The 20,246-nt window shown below is 38.5% G+C and overlaps 1 protein-coding gene across 25 annotated transcripts in view; it reads left to right on the top strand.

Annotated features, from left to right (window-relative positions):
• Positions 1–20,246, top strand: part of DLG2 (discs large MAGUK scaffold protein 2) — a 1,018,165-nt gene that overhangs the window by 457,276 nt on the left and 540,643 nt on the right. The window lies entirely within an intron of this gene.

The raw sequence follows: 20,246 nt of genomic DNA, 5'->3' as shown, positions 1-20,246 counted from the left end.
TGAGCATAATGGTTTTCCTGTTTTATTTTCCACTAGCAGGGGAAGGGGGGAAAAAGAAGAATATTTTTTACTAGAGGTGGTGATGTTCTGGATAATGGTTTTATTCCAGCAATTAACTAGGCAGCAAACAAGGCAGATGGGCTTTGCTCCTTCTGGTGCTCAAAGCCTGTGAAATGGGCATCACTTGCCTAGCAGAGTGATTATAGTGCAGTTACAAGTGAAAGGAAATGTTTATTATTAAAGATTGATGTGAATGCAGCTGGTGTTCCTTGAGCCTTCATGGAATAGCCATGTGAATTAATCTTTGTCCTCTGCTCTTGTTGTTCCTGTGTGTAGCTTGTGTATCATTTGTCTTTTCATGTTTTAGCAGCTTTCTGGGTTGCTTACCTAACTTCTACTGCAGAAGCCAGCAGTATCAAGCAGTGATATATCTTATTATGCTGAAGTAGATCAACTTAGTTATTTGGAAGGGATTACCTCCAAGTGGCCTCTGTGTAACCCCAGGGGACAATCACAGACAAAGCAATTTCTTCCCTGGAAGGGAAATATCCCTGCTCCTCTAGGGTTCCTTGAGTATTAAGATTATAGTGGTGCTTCTTATTCATGAAAGTCAAAACCAGGTATTTTTCTTTGCAGATGGAGCCTTTCAAGTAGGGCTGGATGGTCCAAACTGATAATGTAGTAATGATGATGAAAAGCTTACTCTGAAGTCAGGTGAAGGATATTCCCAGATATTTACAGTTGCCTTAAAACAGCTCTTAGTCTAATTTGCTCTTGTGATGGAAGAAAATTGTTTTCTGCTGTTGGTTTCTGAAGTGATGGGAGGAGACAAGCTATATAGAATTTCCTGTTGGAAATCAGTGTCTTCTGCAAGTTCTCTCCTCCGCCTGAGAATTTCTTTGTCCCTTTCCCTTCTTTCCTTCAGATTCACAGTGTTTCAAGTCTGCCACTTAATAGTGTCTCATGCCTGCCACTTGATCTAAATTTAGTAATTTGTCTCTTCAGATGGCTTTGAAGTTCCTGCTTTCTTTCTTCTGCAGTCTATGTCCTGTCTTTTAACCTTCAATAGAGAATTAGCTCAGGAGGCTGGAGTAAACCTGCTACAGCTCATGGCACTGGCCCTTCCGATCTGAAATACTTGCTTTGGATTCACTTTTGTTTCTGGGAACTGACCGAAATCCCTCTTCAGAGGCTTTTTGTCACAGTGATTTCCATGTAGTTGAGAAATAGCTTTCCAAACTCTCCAAAATCCAGTCAGAATTGGTTGTTGTCTTGAATTATAGACTTTCCATCCTATAGTCTGATATCATTAAGATTTCCGCTCTCTTCTCAGCAGTATTGTGTAAACATGGCTGTACTGAATAATGGCTAATTCTGAGGCATACTGCCTCTCAACCCATAGCATACCTTCCTAGGGAAATGTAAAATGCTGGTTTTTAAAGATTTGCTGGTTAAGTGTGCCTCCAATTTAAATAGTTCATTGCCTTGCATTGAGAGGTGGAACTGCTGGACTCCTGCTCTGAGGATATATAATAAATGCTGAGGTCCAAATACAGCCTGTCAACTCTAGTCTTAGGAGTGAGAAGACACCAACAGTTGCAGTGGGATAAAGCTGCTGGGAAACTCCACTGAGAGCTGTTTGCACTGGAAAGGTTGACTCATTCTGACCCAGTTTTCAAAATACAGGTCAGCGCATGTGGTGCAAAGGGAAAATGTGTGCAAATGAAAGTCATAAGTTTGCTTGTACCAAGAGAGGGATCACATCACCTCCTGTGTGTCACTAGGACAGTCTGTGCCCAGCCACCCACCCGGCAAACACGTTGTGTGAGCAGGGGGTGGCTGTCTGGCTGCGTGGGGTTAAGTCACTGCCTGATTTTGCATTTCGTTGCCTGAATTTCACAGCAGGGTCTGCAGCACCAGGGTGTACCTCTCAAAGAATTTTTGAGGCAATCTTTTGTGTGTAGTGGCTGCAAAATGCCCTGATGACAGGATGATTTGCCCAATATTTTTGTTTGAAATAGTATCATAAAAGAAAAATGTCTGAGCGTAAAAATAATCTAGTTAAGATGCTTTGGAAGCAAAGTGTTGTCCCAAGGCCAAGCCACATATCCATCTTAATCGCATCACTTTTCCTAAGTGACTTGTGTTTGGCAGAGGAAAGAGTTGCTTGTTTCCATACTTTTGTGTTAATTTGGAAAGAAATCTGCAAAGATCGTGTAATCAGAAAACCACCCTCCAGGGTGCTTGTTTCCAGCCCCCACAACTGACCAGTACCCACAGCCATCTCTAGAAGCCACAAGTGTTATACCCTGTCAGTACAGGTAGACTGTTTGCTACCATCACCCTGCCTGTGCTCCAACACCTCGGTGTGCATCTGTAAGCCAGCTTGACAGCTTGATGTGAGTCTGTGCTCGTTACAGTTACAAGTTTTGTGGATGGTTGAAGTTTAGGCAGAGAAACCATGGGCCTGTCTATAACCCTGTGTACATCTCCAAGTAAAACATTCTGGGGATTCTTGAAAGACTTTCTAACACTCAGGATAGAAGGATACAGCCCATCATTTTTGAAGACATGTGTGATTCAAAATGCCTGACGTGGTACTGTGTTGCATAGAACAGATGCATCTTAAATTTGATATCAAGTTGCTGTGTACAAATTGTTAAAGAACTTGGCTGTAATTTCATATTCCGGATTATGTGGTTTGATGTACTCCAGAAATATCCTAGTGGAAATTGTTGTTATTGGTTGCTTCAGAAATTTTTTTTATAAAGACAAATTTCTCTAATAACCTTATACTATTTTTGTGTGCTGAATAATCAGAAATCTGGTCCTCAGCCATTCTGAAAATCTCTTTAAGACACTCAGATACTGATTATGATAAATACTGTTTAGGAATGTGAATAGTTTTTCTGATATTGACATGTCCTGTTATCTTTCAGGTACCTAAAATCTAGTGTACACTAGCCAGATTACTTCCTTTCAGAAGATAATAATGAGCAAGAATAGTTGTACTGAAAACTAGACCCTCTTTCCACTGTGATTTTTATTTTTGTAACTTCAGATTTCTTGCATGAACCTTACTTTTCCACTTTTCTACTACTTTTCTTCCTATAGCATTTTCCAGAACTGAGTTGAGTGTACAGAAAATGCTTAATTTTAGGAAGCTGCAAACTTCTGTTAAAGGTTGATCTACTTATTAGTGTGGAAAAGATAAAATTTGCAACAGCTTCAGCAACCTTGAATGTCAAGCATTGAAGTTTTAAAGGAAGTTTTCAGTTATGTGGCTGTACTAACATTTGGGAAAATGCTACCATTTGAGAAGTTTTGTGAAAGAGACACTTAATATGTTAAGATGACAAATGTTCTTTGCAACTTATGGGGGTGATGAAATTGTGTTTTATTAATCTGTTAAAGGAAGAAGTATGTGGTGTAAGGAAAAGATAGTTTAATAATTTTCTTGCACTTTCCCTACATTGACACTAGATGGTGCAGTAAGCTCAGAATCCTTTGATCTGCAGCTCTAAAGCTCCAGTGACATGCTGTGGAGGTTTTCCTTATACGGCTTAGAAAGTGCTAATTCAGTAAAAAATGCCTTGTTAGAAATTAGGAGCCTTCCGAATCCCCGGTGTGTTGGGAAATCTGAATACAACACAACCATACCTGAAATTCAGACATGCGAGTTCTGTTTCTAAATTAAAAGCGCCTCTCTTTCCCTTCCTCCTAGGAATAGAGCTAATCAGTGTTCATTAAACGAACGATAACTCTGGCTTCTAAATTAACCTTATTAGTATTATTGTGATGTTAGAGTTCTTTCTGTTTTCAGTATATTCCACTTCCTTTAGATAAGCTTAAATGTAAAAATCCATGTAAGGATCTTGCATCTCCTTGGTTGCCTGAACATTTTAAGTACCAGGCTATTCCATCTCCATTTCCTAATTTAATGCAAGCTTTGAGTGTAAGCATCCATGGCAGTTTTGCAAAAGCAAGTAGCCAGGTCAATTACTGTTATTATCTTGGCAAAAGATATTTTTAAACAAGGAAGTTCAGAAAACCTCTTCAGTTGCCTCCTCTTTGATGGCCTCACTTTCTAGAAGGGAAGGAGCCACTCTGGATGTTCCTCCTCTTTTTGTCCCAGGGTGCTGCCCTGCAGCTTAGCAGGTTGCTGACAGCTTACAGAAAGTCAGGATTTATGGAATGACTTTCCAGTGGAGAGAGGAGAAAAAACATCTCCATGTGGAGCAAATGAGCAATTCATTTGCTCAGTGGTCTCCAAAGTTAAGGTTATATATGAATCAACATTTGTGCAAACTGCTTTTCAGAAGGAGCTTTGCTTCTCCCATCACCACAGCACATTGATTCCATTTGTTCTTTTCCCTGATGATGGCAAAAGCCCCTGTCTTACCCATACTTGAGGTTCTCTGTATCTAGTGGGGAAAAGATGTTTTGTTTCTGCTCCAAGCCAGATCTCTCTCTTTCCCAACTTCCATCTTTTGATGAGTGTGTAAAGTGTCCTTTGCACGCCTATCATTCTTCTTTTTATACACCTGTGTGCAGGAAGGTCATTCCTGGGAAGGTTCCTGGAATCTGGCACACCCTTTTCTCTGTCTTTAATGAAACAGCTTTTTCATCATCTCTGAAGCCTACCGTGTCCAAGCGTGAGCCAGACCTCACTACAGTGAGGCTGTGGTTGTCCTGCTTGTCTGACAAATTAACAAAGAAAGAGGCTCTGAGGATGAGCCTAGACGATTAATTAGTCTGTGAAAAATGTCTTAGCCTGAGCTTCCTGGAAACTGTCATAAAGAGTAATTTTTTGTCTGTCTAAAAATGTAGATTGGGTAAGAGCTATTTATTTCATGAATTAACATCAACTTCCATAAAAAATGAGTTCTAAAGATAATTTGGATAAATAAGGTCGAAACATTCTATACTTCCCCCCCCTCCAAAGGCAACAGTTCAATTTCTCAATTCAAAAAGTTTGGGGACTATTTTTTTGCTATTGAATTCTGTATAAAATACTGTTATGCACTGGTCACAGGTACTGTGAAAACAGCAAACTCCAAGATTCTCATGGTGTTGCAGTGGATTGCGTGAGCTGTAGATTAACTCAAGATGTTGCTGCATAGAGCTGCAAAACAACATTAGAAAATACACTCAACAGGCCTGTGTAGCTGTTTTAAATGAGCAATTGCAGGGAAGTCCTCTGCTCATGTAATCGTAACTACCTCTAGCTACCAAGGAACCAGATTTACACAGGAAAAGCTGGTTGCTGCAGCTTTCAGCATTACCATAGCTGATACTCCTGTGCAAACATAATTCCTAGTGCTTTTGGGGGGGCTCATCTAACTGTGATAAGAAACCCCATTTATTTTTTCAGAGCTGCTGAACATCCTTAATTCCTATTACTGGGGAAGAACCCTATGTTAGAGCTGAAGTTCAGATAGGAAAGAGAACAAGATAAGGCTGAATATGTTTTCATTTCTGTTGTTCAGGTGTGACAGTGCCATCACACAGGCTTTTCTTCCAGAGCAAAGATGCTGCATTTCAGAGGCTCTTAAGAGCCGTGGAGGACTGTGAGAGGCTGATGCTTTGTTATATGTCAGGAACAGAAGTCTGAAGTTTTCTCTTGCAGTTACAAAATTAATTGGGGTTATATAGAGGACATATTAATGTATGCATGGATATATTAGCAAGCTGTCTAAAATTTAATCTTGCATCCTTTTCTTTGCTTACACTGACTACATTTCATAAGTATAGCTAATCTGCATGAAGCATTTTTTTAGCCTCAGGCTGGCTCAGCCCAGTAGCAATGATCTTATAGTAATACTTTTGATCGCTGCCCTGGTAGCTTCCTAGCTTTTGTGGGTTGGGGTGTTGTCTTCCCCCCCCCCCCGCCCTCTGCTTTTTAATATGCAGTTATTGGCAAAGCCCCATACTGCAGTCTGTATCCGTTAGTGAATTCCACTGAATATTCAGTAGGTTGCTTCATTAAGTTACAACACTTGTTACATGTTTAATCATGTACTGCTTTTCTCTTATCTCTTACTGTAATAGCAGATAAGCGTATATCATAGATCTGTATCATAGATCTATGTTTTTTAATATAAAAATGCAATCGGATTAGAAAGAGACAAAGGAAACACACAAATGTGCCTCTGCTTGTTCTTGCTCTTGGAGAAGTGGCAACAGTAGCTCTGAATTTTTATTCTATTTCATTATGTTTCAAGGCAAAATAAGCAGCTTATAAATAAATATTCTGAAGAATATTTTGTGTCTCAGTTTCATGTGGGCAGGAGTGTCTTCCATTTTTGCAGTCCTGGTCTTACTCTAAAGAAAGTCCTAAAATGGTGCAGAATTTGAATGTTACAGTGAAGAATAGTTACTAATGAAGATTGGGGTTTGGGTTTTGTTATTATAGCCAAGTCCATTATTTTGTGTACTTTATTTTTTTGCCTTGGATTTCTGATTGATGGCTTTCCACATGATTTATGTTGTTGCAGACGGTATCTTGTTATCTTTCTAGCTTCTGACACAATTAAAAAGAAACCAAATAAAATTGCTTCTGTCAGTGGGTGATTTAATTGGAGAAATCTCAGCAACTTAAGGTAAACCTCAGGCATTGCAATCCTTTATTTTTTGGCAAAATAAACGATGGCCTCTGATGGACACAAGCAAAGCAAATTGTGACAGTATCTACTAGCCCATTATATGTTGTTAGATTTGCCTGAAGAATAAAGAAAAGACTTTTCAAAGGAATTTGAAAATAGTTTCAGGCTGTGGACACTGTTTACTTTATATGGGCCTCCTAGGTATTGAAGGTCTTTTCAAATGTTAATCTGAATTGCAGTTTCAGGAGACTTTCTCTGTTCTTGATCTACTGGGTGCTTTATCCATTAGTATTAATTAGCTGCTTTATCTTTTATTCTTTTCAGATAGTAAATTTCTCCTCAAGGATAGTCTTGCTCCTCAGTCTTATTTTTTGGAAAAAATGTCATATATATTGCAAATATAAATGAGAGACATGGCCACAAATAATCAAGAAAATGAGAGATTCCAGGAACCCCTTTTTCTCCTTGTCTTTTGGTAATGTTTTGCATAGTACTAGTTATTTCTTACTTCCCTGTAATCCATTGAGCTGTTTTTTCCTTGATGTATTGGCCATATGAAATACTCATAGAATATAAAATAAACAGAGAGAAATGTGGTATTATAAAGGTATTTTTTTTCCCAGCTGAAATAAATGAAAACTATCCAATAAATCCATGGAATCATTACTAGATGCTACAAACATAAGATTTGTATGTTCTCTCAGTTCCTTTCTTCGAGTCTAGGAGTACAGGAATATCAGTATATTTGTAAAGTATCTGTAATGATGTTTGCCACCTTTCCAAAGTGTTTTGTGACCTACTGATGAAAAGTGCAATAAAGCATCTTGGCATTATTAGTCAGACTGTAACAGGAGGGATTTTTCTCAGAGATGTCAGACAGGTTTAACACCAGTTGTTTCCCTAAGCTCAGTAGCTGAAATGCCCTTCTGTCAGACTTCAGCTACTACTGACACTTGGGAATGTACTTGTCGTGGTTTAACCCCAGCCAGCAACTAAGCACCACGCAGCCGCTCACTCACTCCCCCCCATCCAGTGGGATGGGGGAGAAAATCAGGAAAAGAAGTAAAACTCCTGGGTTGAGATAAGAACGATTTAATAGAACAGAAAAGAAGAGACTAATAATGATAATGATAACACTAATAAAATGACAACAGTAGCAATAAAAGGATTGAAATGTACAAATGATGCGCAGGGCAATTGCTCACCACCCGCCGACCGACACCCAGCCAGTCCCCAAGCGGCGAAAAACCCTGCCCCCCCCTTCCCAGTTCCTAAACTAGATGGGACGTCCCATGGTATGGAATACACTGTTGGCCAGTTTGGGTCAGGTGCCCTGGCTGGGCATGAGAAGCTGAAAAATCCTTGACTGTAGTCTAAACACTACTGAGCAACAACTGAAAACATCAGTGTTATCAACATTCTTCACATACTGAACTCAAAACATAGCACTGTACCAGCTACTAGGAAGACGGTTAACTACATCCCAGCTGAAACCAGGACAGTACTCTACATTTTAAATGAAGCATTAAACTGCCATAATACCTTCTCACTGAGGAATAATTCACTTGCTCAGTAGAAGATATACACATTTATACATCCAATGATGTGACACATCAAAAAACGTTCTGGCTTTTGTCAGCATCAGGTGTAAAAGTACAAAGCAGAAGTTTGCCGTTCCAGAAGCTCTGTTTGGATGCAGCCTCTGGGATGAAGAGGACAGAATCTGTTTAGTCAGGCCTTATGGAAGAGTATCTTGGCAGCCTGACTAAGAAGCGCTTAAGCTAACACACGTTTTGTTTCCAAGTGCTTCCTTTTTAAACTCCTGTTTCTCATGGCTCTTATTTCATACTGTTAATTGTGGACTGTGGAACTGTGAAAAAAAACAACAGAATTTCAGCATTTAAAAGAAAAAAGATCTTTCTGAACTGGCTATTGTTTTCCAACTCTTTTCAAGAATCTAGTCTAAAGACTTTTAGAGAGCATTATGGTGTAACATCTTGGTATCAATAGCTAACTGAGACTTCTCAGAAAGCTTTTTTAAATGGAAAACGCTTTTTGCCATTTGGTTCCCTTCAACATATCTACTTCAGCAGATCATCTTACTTGCTTTCCAATAATCTTTTAAAGACAATATTGCCACTGAAGCTGATGCACTTGGGGAAAATGTCAAAAAATAGTCAGCAGGCTTGATGACTCAGGTGACTTTTTTAAGATCTGCACTTACTAACTTGATTTCCCACGGTACTTCTTGCTGTCTTTTCCATTACCATGCTATTGTTTTTCTTTTCTATAGTTAATCAGTGTACCTTTTTCTTGTTACTTTTTCTGAATCTGAATTACCTTCAGGATCCATTCCTGTATTTCTCCTTTAGGTATTTCTTCATTACTCTTCTGTTATATCCATTCCTACACCTACACCTGGATCTTGTTCACACTGCGAGCTACCCATGAAGACCAAGTTTGTGCCAGGTAGCTGGTTTTGGCTGCTTTGAGAGAATAGGAGACATGGTTCTCCCTGTTTCCCCTTTGTTATACGTGATCTTTATGAATAGTTTGTGTTATTTCTCTTACTACAGGAAGGTGGGGTTTCTTCACCCACAAGCAAAAGCAGTATGAAATACACTTGAACATTATCAAGTCCCGTGGATCACAGTTGCCCACTGAAATGGCAGTACTCTGGCCAGCTTTTATTCTACTAAGAGTTACAGAAACTCTGAACCCCAGTAGATGCAATTGATTACTTCCACCAACAGACTCAAGCACACTGAATTGCATCTGTTATCTTCCAAATGTGAACAGAACATACCTTTTACATACATAAGAGCTAGAAGTTATCTTTTTAGGTTAAAATATGTTATGTGAAATGACCGCATTCTCAAAAAAAAGTATGTAGTTGATTTTTTTTTTTTCAAAGCCTCTCTTCCACTACAATTATAATATCCATCTGCCTGGATTGCTGCATTGGATTTAATCAGCCCTTAGTGGTTTAAGTTTGTGCTTCCAAATAAAAAAAATCATTAAACCTGATAATCGACTTAGTAAAATTATTATAATTGATAACATGACATTGGGAAGGCTGAAAAGAGTAATGGTGTTTTCAACAAATAAAGAAATTTCTACTTTGAAGTCAGTGTCACAAATTGTGTCTTTGATCAGGTAGATGTGCGAATGCCAAGCAGGGAAATAGAATTTTCAGTGATAGTACATAGCATGTGAGTATAAAGGCTTATATTAACTACTGGGAATTGGCCAAAATAGCTTAAAGTTAACAACACTCTAGGAGTGTTAATGTCATCAACCAGACTCTGAAGATCATGCTTGCGTCCAATTTCCCGTTCATATTGGGGCTGTTTCTTCTTTAGCAGTTGTTAGGCAGTTGGTTTCCTTTACTATTTTGCAACAAATCTGCAAACTGAGCAGATCTGAACTGAATTAGAGGTTTCAGCTGAAACTGGATTATTTGCCTAATTATTATGTTCATAATTTTACTTCTGTTTTGAAGGCTTTTTTTTTTTTTTCAGTATCTTGGAGATTTGGTATTTACTTAAGGCAAATGGGAATGAGTATAGTAAAGTGCAGACAAGGATTGTACTTCACTAATAGCTGTAATGTCAGAAAAACTAGCTCAAGCAATCTGTTAAAATACCCAAGACAGGTTTCCATTTCTGAAAGTGCTGTTTACCTACACTCTCCTAAAGATACTGGGATTAGTGAATTTTAATCCTGTCTCTATTTTGGAGTGTAAACTAGGCCACAAGGGCTACTAAACACTTATATCTCAAAGACTAATAAAGAAATAGAGCTACATATATAAAGGCAACAATCAACCAGGCAAAGCATCACATCAGTATGTTTCAGTACAGTAGACAAAGTGTTAAGCAAAGCAGTGGAGAATCAATATGTTGGCCTGTTATTTATATTGAAAAAGTGAAGTGTTGGGATTCCTCTGGAAAACTTAATTTGCTTCCCCTGTTCTCCTTCAGCACTTCACATACTGGGAATTTCCACATTATGCCTTTGGAGGATGTGTGTGTCTGTGCTTAGGGGGTGTATCTTCCTCATTTGGAGAGCTGCACAGTTGAACTTTTTTTACAGTGTAGCTGCAGAGAAACAGGATAGATATGTTTCCCAGTACAGATTGATCTTTCAGAGCAGAATTAACTTTGAAACTCTCTATCTACTCAACTGGACTATAGAGCCATTGGAAACGTACAGCTATGACTTCCCATAACTTTTCATATACTGACTTTATCACCACACCTTTTCTTCTCATACTTTCTTGCTGAAGTGGAATGACTCAGCAGCTGAGTTCCTGTGCCAGGTCATTATCTTAAACCAGGGGGGGATCTGAGCCAGTTTGGAGCTTCATGAAATGCAGCGGGGTGGAGAAACAGCCCGAGGAATTTGCAGTCCTGCCTTTGTCCATTGTTCTTTTCCTGTCTCACTCTCATTGTCTCAGTTTTTTCGTTTCTTGCTTCTGGTACAAGATTTTTGTAGGAAAACATATTTTACAAATCGTTAAGTGTGAGGAACCATGAGAATGGAGGTTGGCAGTCAGTGGTTGAAGTGCGCATAGTTATACGCAGTCGGGGGAAAGAGGAGCAAACTGTTAAAAAGGGGGATATTTGAAAATATTTTAGAGTCTATATCTTGCTACCTGACAGCCTGATTTGACTTTGTAATTCTTTAACTGCTCATACCCAGACCATTGGTATGTCTGTAATGTTATTTAAACTTTTTTTTTGACAGTATGGTAATATTAGGGGTGAATAAACTAGAGTATCTGCCATAAACCTGGTATCACAGCATGCATAGAGATCATCTCACCTTTTCTGGTTTTTAACTCGGTTATAGCTATCTTAATACAGATAATTCTGGCAATTGGAACCCAGGTTTTACTCAAGTTATTCAATTAAGCTGAAATTGCGTGTAATGTAGTACCATAATTGTAGCAGAGGCATCACTGGAAGATGGTAAGTAGGTGAGATACTAATTAAATTCTTCTGAACTTCAGTAATTTAATATTCAAAGGAGGCTGAGCCCATATAGTAGCTGCTCACTGCATTGCCACTGGGGATTACAGAGGAAGAAACTTTAACAAAAATAGCAGCCTCCAAATGATTTTTGCTGGACTTGTCTGACTGAAATTTGGGGTTTGTTAGTATTGCTCCACCATTCTAGATACAAACACGGCGGGTCACATCCGTCTGTGGGTGAACTCTCTGCAGACTTCAGTAAGATCATATGTGGGTGGATAAGTACAAAATTTTCCCAAACACTGCTAAACCTGGGGATGATGGTTGTGTTTATATATAATCTTGAAAAGCTGGATTCTTTTATATTCAAGCTTTTGGGAAAAGTAGGTTTCAGCCTAATTTAAGCAGGAATACAGCTCCCTTTGATTTTCAAAGGACTGTAAGCCACAAACTCTTTTAAATTCTTTTTGAGAATCTCATCTGATAATAAAATGAGAGGTGTGGGAGAGGATGAAATTCATCCATTCTTGGAGTCATCTTCCTGTAGCACAGCTCAGATTGTCTTATCTTTGCTACATCAAGATTATTGACCAGGTTATTAGTGCAGTCCTTCCAGCCCCCTGAATACATCAAAGCAAATATTCCACTGCCCTTCTCATTATAGTTATCAGTAATGATCTAAGCAAGACTGGTCTGGAGATTCCTCCCTAGATGCATATTCTTTCCAAGCCTCTTAATTCAATCTGAATGATGATGATGATAATTTAGGTTATAGTATTACCCAGGGGCTATGATGGTAGTGCAGGGTTCCATTGTCTTAAGCACTACACAGACACAGAAAAGCTTAAATGCTGTGATACCATGGAGTTGCCCAGGCTAAAACCAATACAAGTAAGCAGAAATTAATAGGAATCCCTGTATATATTCAAATTTCATCTTCTAATCTATCTACTATAATCAAATTATATCTACTTTTTAACTATTGTACAATTCCTTTGTAATTTCTTTAGCTAGAGGTGTTCACATCTTAAGGCTGAATTATAGACCAGTGCTATCTTGTTACATTTATTGGCTTTTCCCCATTAGCAGTGTACTGATGTTTTGCATCTCACTGAGTGAGAAACACACGGACAAATATGCACATTTTGAAAAAAAAAAAAAAACAAACCACCAAACAAACCTTCGTGTTAATTGAAAATGGTTCTGAGAATAGAGTCCCTTTTTAACTAAAGAGACCTACACAGGAAAAATCTGCCATGATTGCCCAATGCAGAAATTAACCCCCTAACTAACATGCCACCACTTACTTAATGTGTTAATTAATTAATGTCCTGGATTTAATTCTCCACATGTGTTGAACTGAGTTGATGAGTGTTACTATACTTTCAATTAGATGGGGTTTTCAACATAATTTTCATCATAATGGTTAGTATAAATGAGTTTTCTTAATTATGGTAGAGTGAATGCTTCGTTAAGAGGCTTGAGATGTAGTATAACAATGTTTGGCACATCTCTGTAGGGACCCTTTGTTCACAGGGACACCCATCTCCACCTCTTTTCTCACAAACTCTGCTTATGTTTGTTGGCCTACTAGATGTGATGTTGAAGACCTATGATAGGTAGATGGTCTAAGCCAAATTCTCCATAATTTTATTTATCAGCGGATTATAGTTATTATTTAGTAGCGGGTTTAGTGTTCTAACACTCTCTGCCTTCTGGGAGCGCTGGTGGAGGGCATCATGGTGTACTGTAATTCTGTTCTCTGGCAATGTCTTGGGGACTGCAGTTGCATTTGAACCTGTGATAAGATCTTAAAAAGAAATAAGTTAACAATTTGCTATACAAAACCAAAATCCATTAAGGCAACGCTTTATGCAATGTCAAAATGCAGAATTTGCAAATAGTCCTTTATACTCTGGAAATGCTTTCTCTTCCCCCAGAATTGCCTGTTTGCTTGGGCAGGCAGTGACTTTGCTGGCTTCCCTTTCCCTGTAAGACCTGTGGTCTCCTCAATGACTCCTCTGGCATCTGTTTGACTGTGGGGTAGGAGAAGATTCACTTGCTGAAAGTGCTGGGGGCATTGGACAATGGTGTTTTGCATTGCTAACATTGCTGAAGGACTAATTAGTGTAGCTGCAGTGCTAGGCGATGTTGACTCTGTGTATTCATGCTGTATTTCATCCAGTCTCATCTATTTTTCTGAAGTGTTAAGGTCATAGAGTAGGAATCTACCACCCACTTGTCCTCTTTGTCTTTGCTTAGCCTTGGACTATCAGTGTCAGCACCTCTTTTGCAGATTTGGGAGGGTTGCAGGGGTCCAAACCACTCTCCTCAGAGCTCCCAGATCTGTGGATGTGCATCAGGGACAAAACCTGGTCCTAGAAGCAAAGAACTGTATCTGCTTGTACAGTCTGTTTTCTAGAGATAAAAGTAAATTTGCAGTTGGGGTGATTTAACTCTAGATTTTTGAGAGTTGGTGGTATCGTATATTTGCAGTGGAAAAAAGTAGACAAAATTCTTTCTCTCTTACAGGGAGTATTCATTATATAGAATAAGTTGGCTGATGGGTAGTTAATAAAAATGTGCAGTATCACAGCTGTTGCATTCAGAGAACTGGATGGCAGCAAAAGTTTATCTGCCTTTTAAGAAACACTAGGGATGATCTTGGGAATTACACATCAGAAAGTCTGTGCCAGATACTTTTAATGAGATAAATATAATGGGATTGGAACAAACAGGAATAGCTTCTGTAAAGGAAAAACAGGTTTCTTTTAACTTAATGGAATCTCTGATAGCGTCAGTAAATTAGTAATAAATGGAAAAGAGGCTGAAGTCATTTATTTGTACTTACTAAATAACTTTGTCAAAGTCCCATCACTGTAAGCCACTAAGGAAAGAAAATATTTCTGAAAATAAAATGCTAGGGAAGATTAGAATGTAAGTGATAAAAACAACTGAGAAAAATGAATGGACTATTTGCAATATGGCAAAGGGAAGCTAAGGTTATTCTAAGACAACCTGGACTGGTGAAAGTCTATACACATTTTGAAATCTGTCCTAGACTGGGCTATAGAAATACAAATATTGTAATTATTTATGAAGGAAATATCTAGACAGGCACAGAGCAATTTGCAGATGGCATACAATTACTCTGGATAGTGAAAACAAGATAAAGCTGTAAGGCATTTCAGATGAATTAAACAGATCTGGAAGAATAGGCAGATGATAAAATGTAATTTTGAAAAATATACATATCTACAATGGAAAGGGAAATATAAATTACTCATACTTAATTAACTGAATGTTTTAGAGATGGCTTATAGCTTTGTGGACAAATCTTTTAAGACCAGTAGTGACTGAATTCACTAAGCAAAATGTTTACTTTTGCCCCTTTCTCTGATTTTCTTCCCCTTTGGTCATCTTCAATCAAATCTGAAAGAGGTCAGTAGTTGAAAAGAAATTCCTATGACTTCCATAAAAAGAGGTAACCAAATAGAGGAAAGATACAGCATGAACTCACCTGGTATTAGATACCAGTGAATCAATGCAGGTAAGTGTGAGAGGTGGCAGAGTGACAGATAAAGAGAGAAAGTGTGACATTTCCACTGCAGCAGAAGCTTCTATTGGAGCTAACACCTTATTAGACATCAGAATTTAACAACACAACTCAAAGCCAGAAGAAGGGAAGCCTTGTTTATTCTGCTTCTTATGGGTCTATTTGTTTGAAATCTGGAAATTCATGTTCTCGTGAGACAACATGAAAAATCAGGTCCTTTCAGATAGGAGATTAAAAAGGCAGAACATATGAATCATATGCAACTGTGCAGATGGATAGGAAATTATAATTTAGTAAGGTTTTAAGTTAAGCTGTAGAGCACAATGCATGTTGCTGTCCCATAGGTCTCTCTCTGACAAAACAGGTCTCTGTTTAATAGGATGTAATAACCTGTCATATATAAACCTTTTCAAGGTTATGCAGATTGGAAACTCCAGAAATCTGCTAGCTCGGGGATAATTTCTGGAATCTGCAGAAGGAAAAAAAAAAAACAGCTGAGTGTTTGAAATTCCTTCTTAAGAGGTGAATTAGGCACACTAAACTGTGAGATGGACTTAAAAGTTGCAAGTTGTTTAAAAATAATAAAGATTTTGTTTTATTTGTTTTATTTTTCATTCCTGACCCAAAGGTCTTATGGTAACTGAAACTGCGAGAATATTTTACTCTGTAAAAAGACAGATTTTTCCCATAATTACATGCCTCCAGTTTACCAGGTTCTCAAAAAAATTAATATTGGCAGGAGTGGCAGTATGGTCTTAAATGCTTCATAGAAGGGAAACATGATGTATTGTTTTCAGTTCTTTACAATTCACTCATACATAACAACCTCCGCTGCTATTTTACAGTATGTTTTTATACCAGAGATATAAGCTCGTTGTATGTATAATCAAAACAAAGTGTTATGTGTGTGTATCACTTGAAACTTTACTTGTGAATTTTATGATGTGTTTTTATCATGCTCTTTACAAAACTTTAACATTTTTCTAGCAAATAGATCATTGAGAAGGAATTGCATTTGGAACATTCCTGTTACCTTTCTGCATCATTGACTGATGAGATCATGCAGGGATTGAGAGAAACAAAACATATTTTAGTGAAAGTAGTCTGGTTGCTAACTAATTTCACTTAGTAAAAGCTAGCGATAATAGTCTTGTTAAATTCAGTGTAGACTTCAAAGCCCTAAATAAATGGAAGGGGTAATTTTCTGTTGTCACCTTAGGGGTCGCCAAGTAAATGCACAACTTCACTCACTCCAGAGTTACTACCATAGAGCAAATAAAATTGTAAGGTTTTCCCTATCAGTTTACTAGTTTCAAGAAAGCCAGCCAAACAAAAAAAAAAAGCTGATCCTACAAGGTGGTGATACCTTTTTGTAGGTTTTACCGTACAATTTGACACTTTATCTTGTTCTAGAAGCAGTTTGCTGAAATTAATAAACATTTTGTGACATTTAAGGAGTTGTATCATGTTTAAATATGGTGGAATAACTGATTTGGTTTTCTTGTTTTTAAATTACATGGCTGCAACAAAACTACACTTTTCAGTAAAAAAAAAATCCACACATACATATTTGCTGTCAGAAATGATAGCTTAAAGCTAAGAATCTAACTACATGGAGTGTTTACCATGAGTACAGATGGTGACATTTTTAACAGTAAATTGCCACAAAAAGCTACTTCAGTCTTGCCTTAAAGCTTTCAAGTCAACAAATAATTTCACCTGAATAAAGGAGAAGGAAAAAAATCAGAAATAACAGTGGTTTGTATTGACACTTTTAATGTAAGGGTTTTTTGGAAAAGTCAAAACCTTTTATTTCAAAGGTGCAAAATAATTTTGGACTTGTCTTTTTAAACTGGCATTCCAAAATGGAACAAAATATTCAAAAGTAAACATATGAAAAGAAAGAATGTTCCCCCTTCCAGATAAAAACTTTTATATTGGACTGAATGAAATATTTCAGGTCTGCCTGACCTGATTTCTATCTTTGGTTATTGAATGAATAATCCATTATTTACACAGGTTTACAGGGAATACGTGACAAAATATGTACAGCTTTCTGAGAATGCATGCAGCAAACCTTTTAGGTTTGAATCCTGGTTTGATTTAAAGATATAGAATGAAAGTTACCTTCACACCTTAACTACAGGCAATTTCCACACTGAGTACTGTGAACTCTAGAATAGTAAACTCTTTCAGGATGGGCAATGAAGCATCTATAGCTGATTTTGGCAAAATATGCAGTTTTGCCACATAAATACTGCATTCCCATTCTGCTCTCGGTAGCATATGTTGGGTTACTTGCTAAATGTTTGTGAGACACATTCCACCACCATTCCCCCCCCCCCCCCCCCCCCCCCCAAAAAAAAAAAAAAGGGCAAAAGACACTCACTTATCTTGTCACTGAGGTTTAAACCTGGTTTTGGAAATGTTCAGCTGTTTAATGCTGCACATCTATGAGGCTTTTTAAGGGTAAGTCATCATGTGTCCTTACAGCACCACAGTCCAAAGGATAAAGAGAATATGGCTTGGAAGGGAGAGATGAGAGGTGCCATTTCTGGCCTTTTTTAAGTCCAGGATAAGTGGAACAAGTCTCTTGCCTTCGATATCCACATACATAATAGGGCAATATAATTAATTACTGTATTTGAGAATGCATTTGAATATATAGAGTTTTAAATTGTTGTGGCTCAATTTTTCAGTCTTTTAAGCTTTCCAGCTGAGGTAGCTGGTGTGCTGACAGCCAGCTCTGAAGTGAGGGTGATACATGTTCAGGCAGTGGGAAGGCTGTGTATAAAAGTCCCTAATGGATATCGCATATGGTGTACTCCACTGTAGCTTGAATCCAAATCTTGGAATTACCAATTCATAGTTCTGTGCTCCTCTGCTATGCTACAGTCTTTGGTTACAGTCCTTCCCTCTCTTCCCCCACCCACCCCTCAGCAAATGAAAAAGGACTGGATTTAAATTAGTGCAGAAAGGCTTTCTAAGATCCAATCTTCTGTGAATAATACTTGGTTCTACTTACAGTACTGTATATATTAAAACTTCTTATATTTAGAGTCAAAGGAAATGACAAAATTTTTCTTTCTACATTTATAACATACCTTGTAATTAATTAGAGGATGTAGAGATTATACTCTGACAAGTACTTTATAAAATGTCATTCATAAACTATTTGTCTGAGTCCTCTTTTATAAACTTTACCTTTCTAAATAATTTGTTGTTGTTTTAAAAAAAATCCCCTAAAATGATAATAATTACACATGCCTGATCTGTCGTGACATTTTGAATTAACCACAGTAAGGAGAAGTTTGAGAATCAGCCAGGCAAAATATAACTCTTGTCAAATGTGAGCAAGTCTTTTTGGAAAGGGGAAAAAAAGATGGTCAATAAGAAGTGTGTATTGGGTTTGCATGGCAAGGTTTTGGTATCAGGGGTGGGGGCTACAGGGGTGACTTCTGTGAGAAGCTGCTAGAAGCTTCCCCCATGTCCAACAGAGACGAAGCCAGCTGGCTCCAAGACAGACCCGCCGCTGGCCAAGGCTGAGCCCATCAGCGATGGTGGTAGTGCCTCTGGGAGAACAGAGTTAAGATGGGGAAAAAAGTTACTGTGCAACAGCAGTTGCAGCCAGACAGAGGAGTGAGAATGTGAGAGCGAGAGCCCTGCAGAGATTCCCCTGCAGCCCCTGGGGAAGACCATGGTGAGGCAGGCTGTCCCCCCGCAGCCCGGGGAGGACCCCACGCCAGAGCAGGGGGATGCCCGAAGGAGGCTGGGACCCGTGGGAAGCCCGTGCTGGAGCAGGGTCCCGGCAGGACCTGTGGCCCCGTGGGGGACCCACGCTGGAGCAGTCTGTGCCTGAAGGACTGCAGCCCATGGAAGGGACCCACGCTAGAGAAGTTTGTGGAGGACTGTCTCCTGTGGGAGGGACCCCACGCTGGAGCAGGGGACGAGTGAGGAGTCCTGCCCCTGAGGAGCAAGGAGCAGCAGAGACAATGTGTGATTAAAGTGACCCAAACCCCCATTCCCCATCCCCCTGCACTGCTGGGGGGAGGAGGGAATGAAGTTGAGCTTGGGAAGAAGGGAGGGGTTGGGGGAAGGTGTTTTAAGATTTGGGTTTATCTCTCATTATCCTACTCTGATTTGATTGGTAACAAATTAAATTTCCCCAAGCTGAGTCTGTTTTGCCTGTGATGGTAATTGGTGAATGATCTCTCCCTGTCCTTATCTTGACCCACAAGCCTTAGATTCTATTTTCTCTCCCCTGTCCAGCTGAGGAGGGGAGTGATAGACAGGCTTTGGTAGGCACCTGATATACAGCCAGGTTCAACCCACCACAAAGTGATGCAAGCATCAAACCCAAAGTGTTTAATAATATACTTTGTTGTAACTGTGTGCATGTTACTAGGCATATCTATATTTTGGCAGAAGTCCTGATTAAAGTCAATGGGGAGTTCAGCCTAAATGCCACGTTATTGTCCATTACTTGGAATATTGTCAAAACTGCATAAATAATGTGCCTTTATAATTAGGCATCTGGTGTCAAATGAAGTTGCAAAGGGCATTTTACTGATGTGTTTTAGATGGAAAAAAAAAATTATTGCACAAGAGATTTAACTGTACGTGTAATATGTTTTGTTCAGCTACCTTTCATTTTGTATAGATAGGAGGGAAAAAGGTTTAAAACTGGAATGTCCTGTTGGAAAAGCTTTGGAGGATTCCAATTAAGGGTCTTTTTTAAGATTTATTTTATGTGAATGATTTGGAAAAAGGATGAAGCACCTTCTACTGTTTCAGCTGTGACTTCTTAAGCATTCTGCTCAAGTAGCATCCTGTGTTATGTACATGACATCGCATATAACTTATCAAGAATCTCTAATGTATCATAATTTTCAGCTGAATGCACAATTTGATTTCCATCTTTCAGACAGATGTCCCTTCATTTGTTCAAAGCTTTCTATCTTATTTAATTTCCTTAGGAAGACTGAAAAATAGTTGACAGTCATATTTATATATGTGTGAATGTATATGTGTATGTATTATATAATATGTTTGCAAAGAAGCCTAAAAATCTTATTTTTTAAGAAAATGAAGGTCTATATATGTTTCTTA

The sequence above is a fragment of the Haliaeetus albicilla genome, chromosome 20 (genome assembly GCF_947461875.1).
Source record: "Haliaeetus albicilla chromosome 20, bHalAlb1.1, whole genome shotgun sequence".
Lineage (NCBI taxonomy): Eukaryota > Metazoa > Chordata > Aves > Accipitriformes > Accipitridae > Haliaeetus > Haliaeetus albicilla.
The sequence above is the reverse complement of the archived record's forward strand: the minus strand, read 5'-3'. Positions and strand labels throughout refer to the sequence as shown.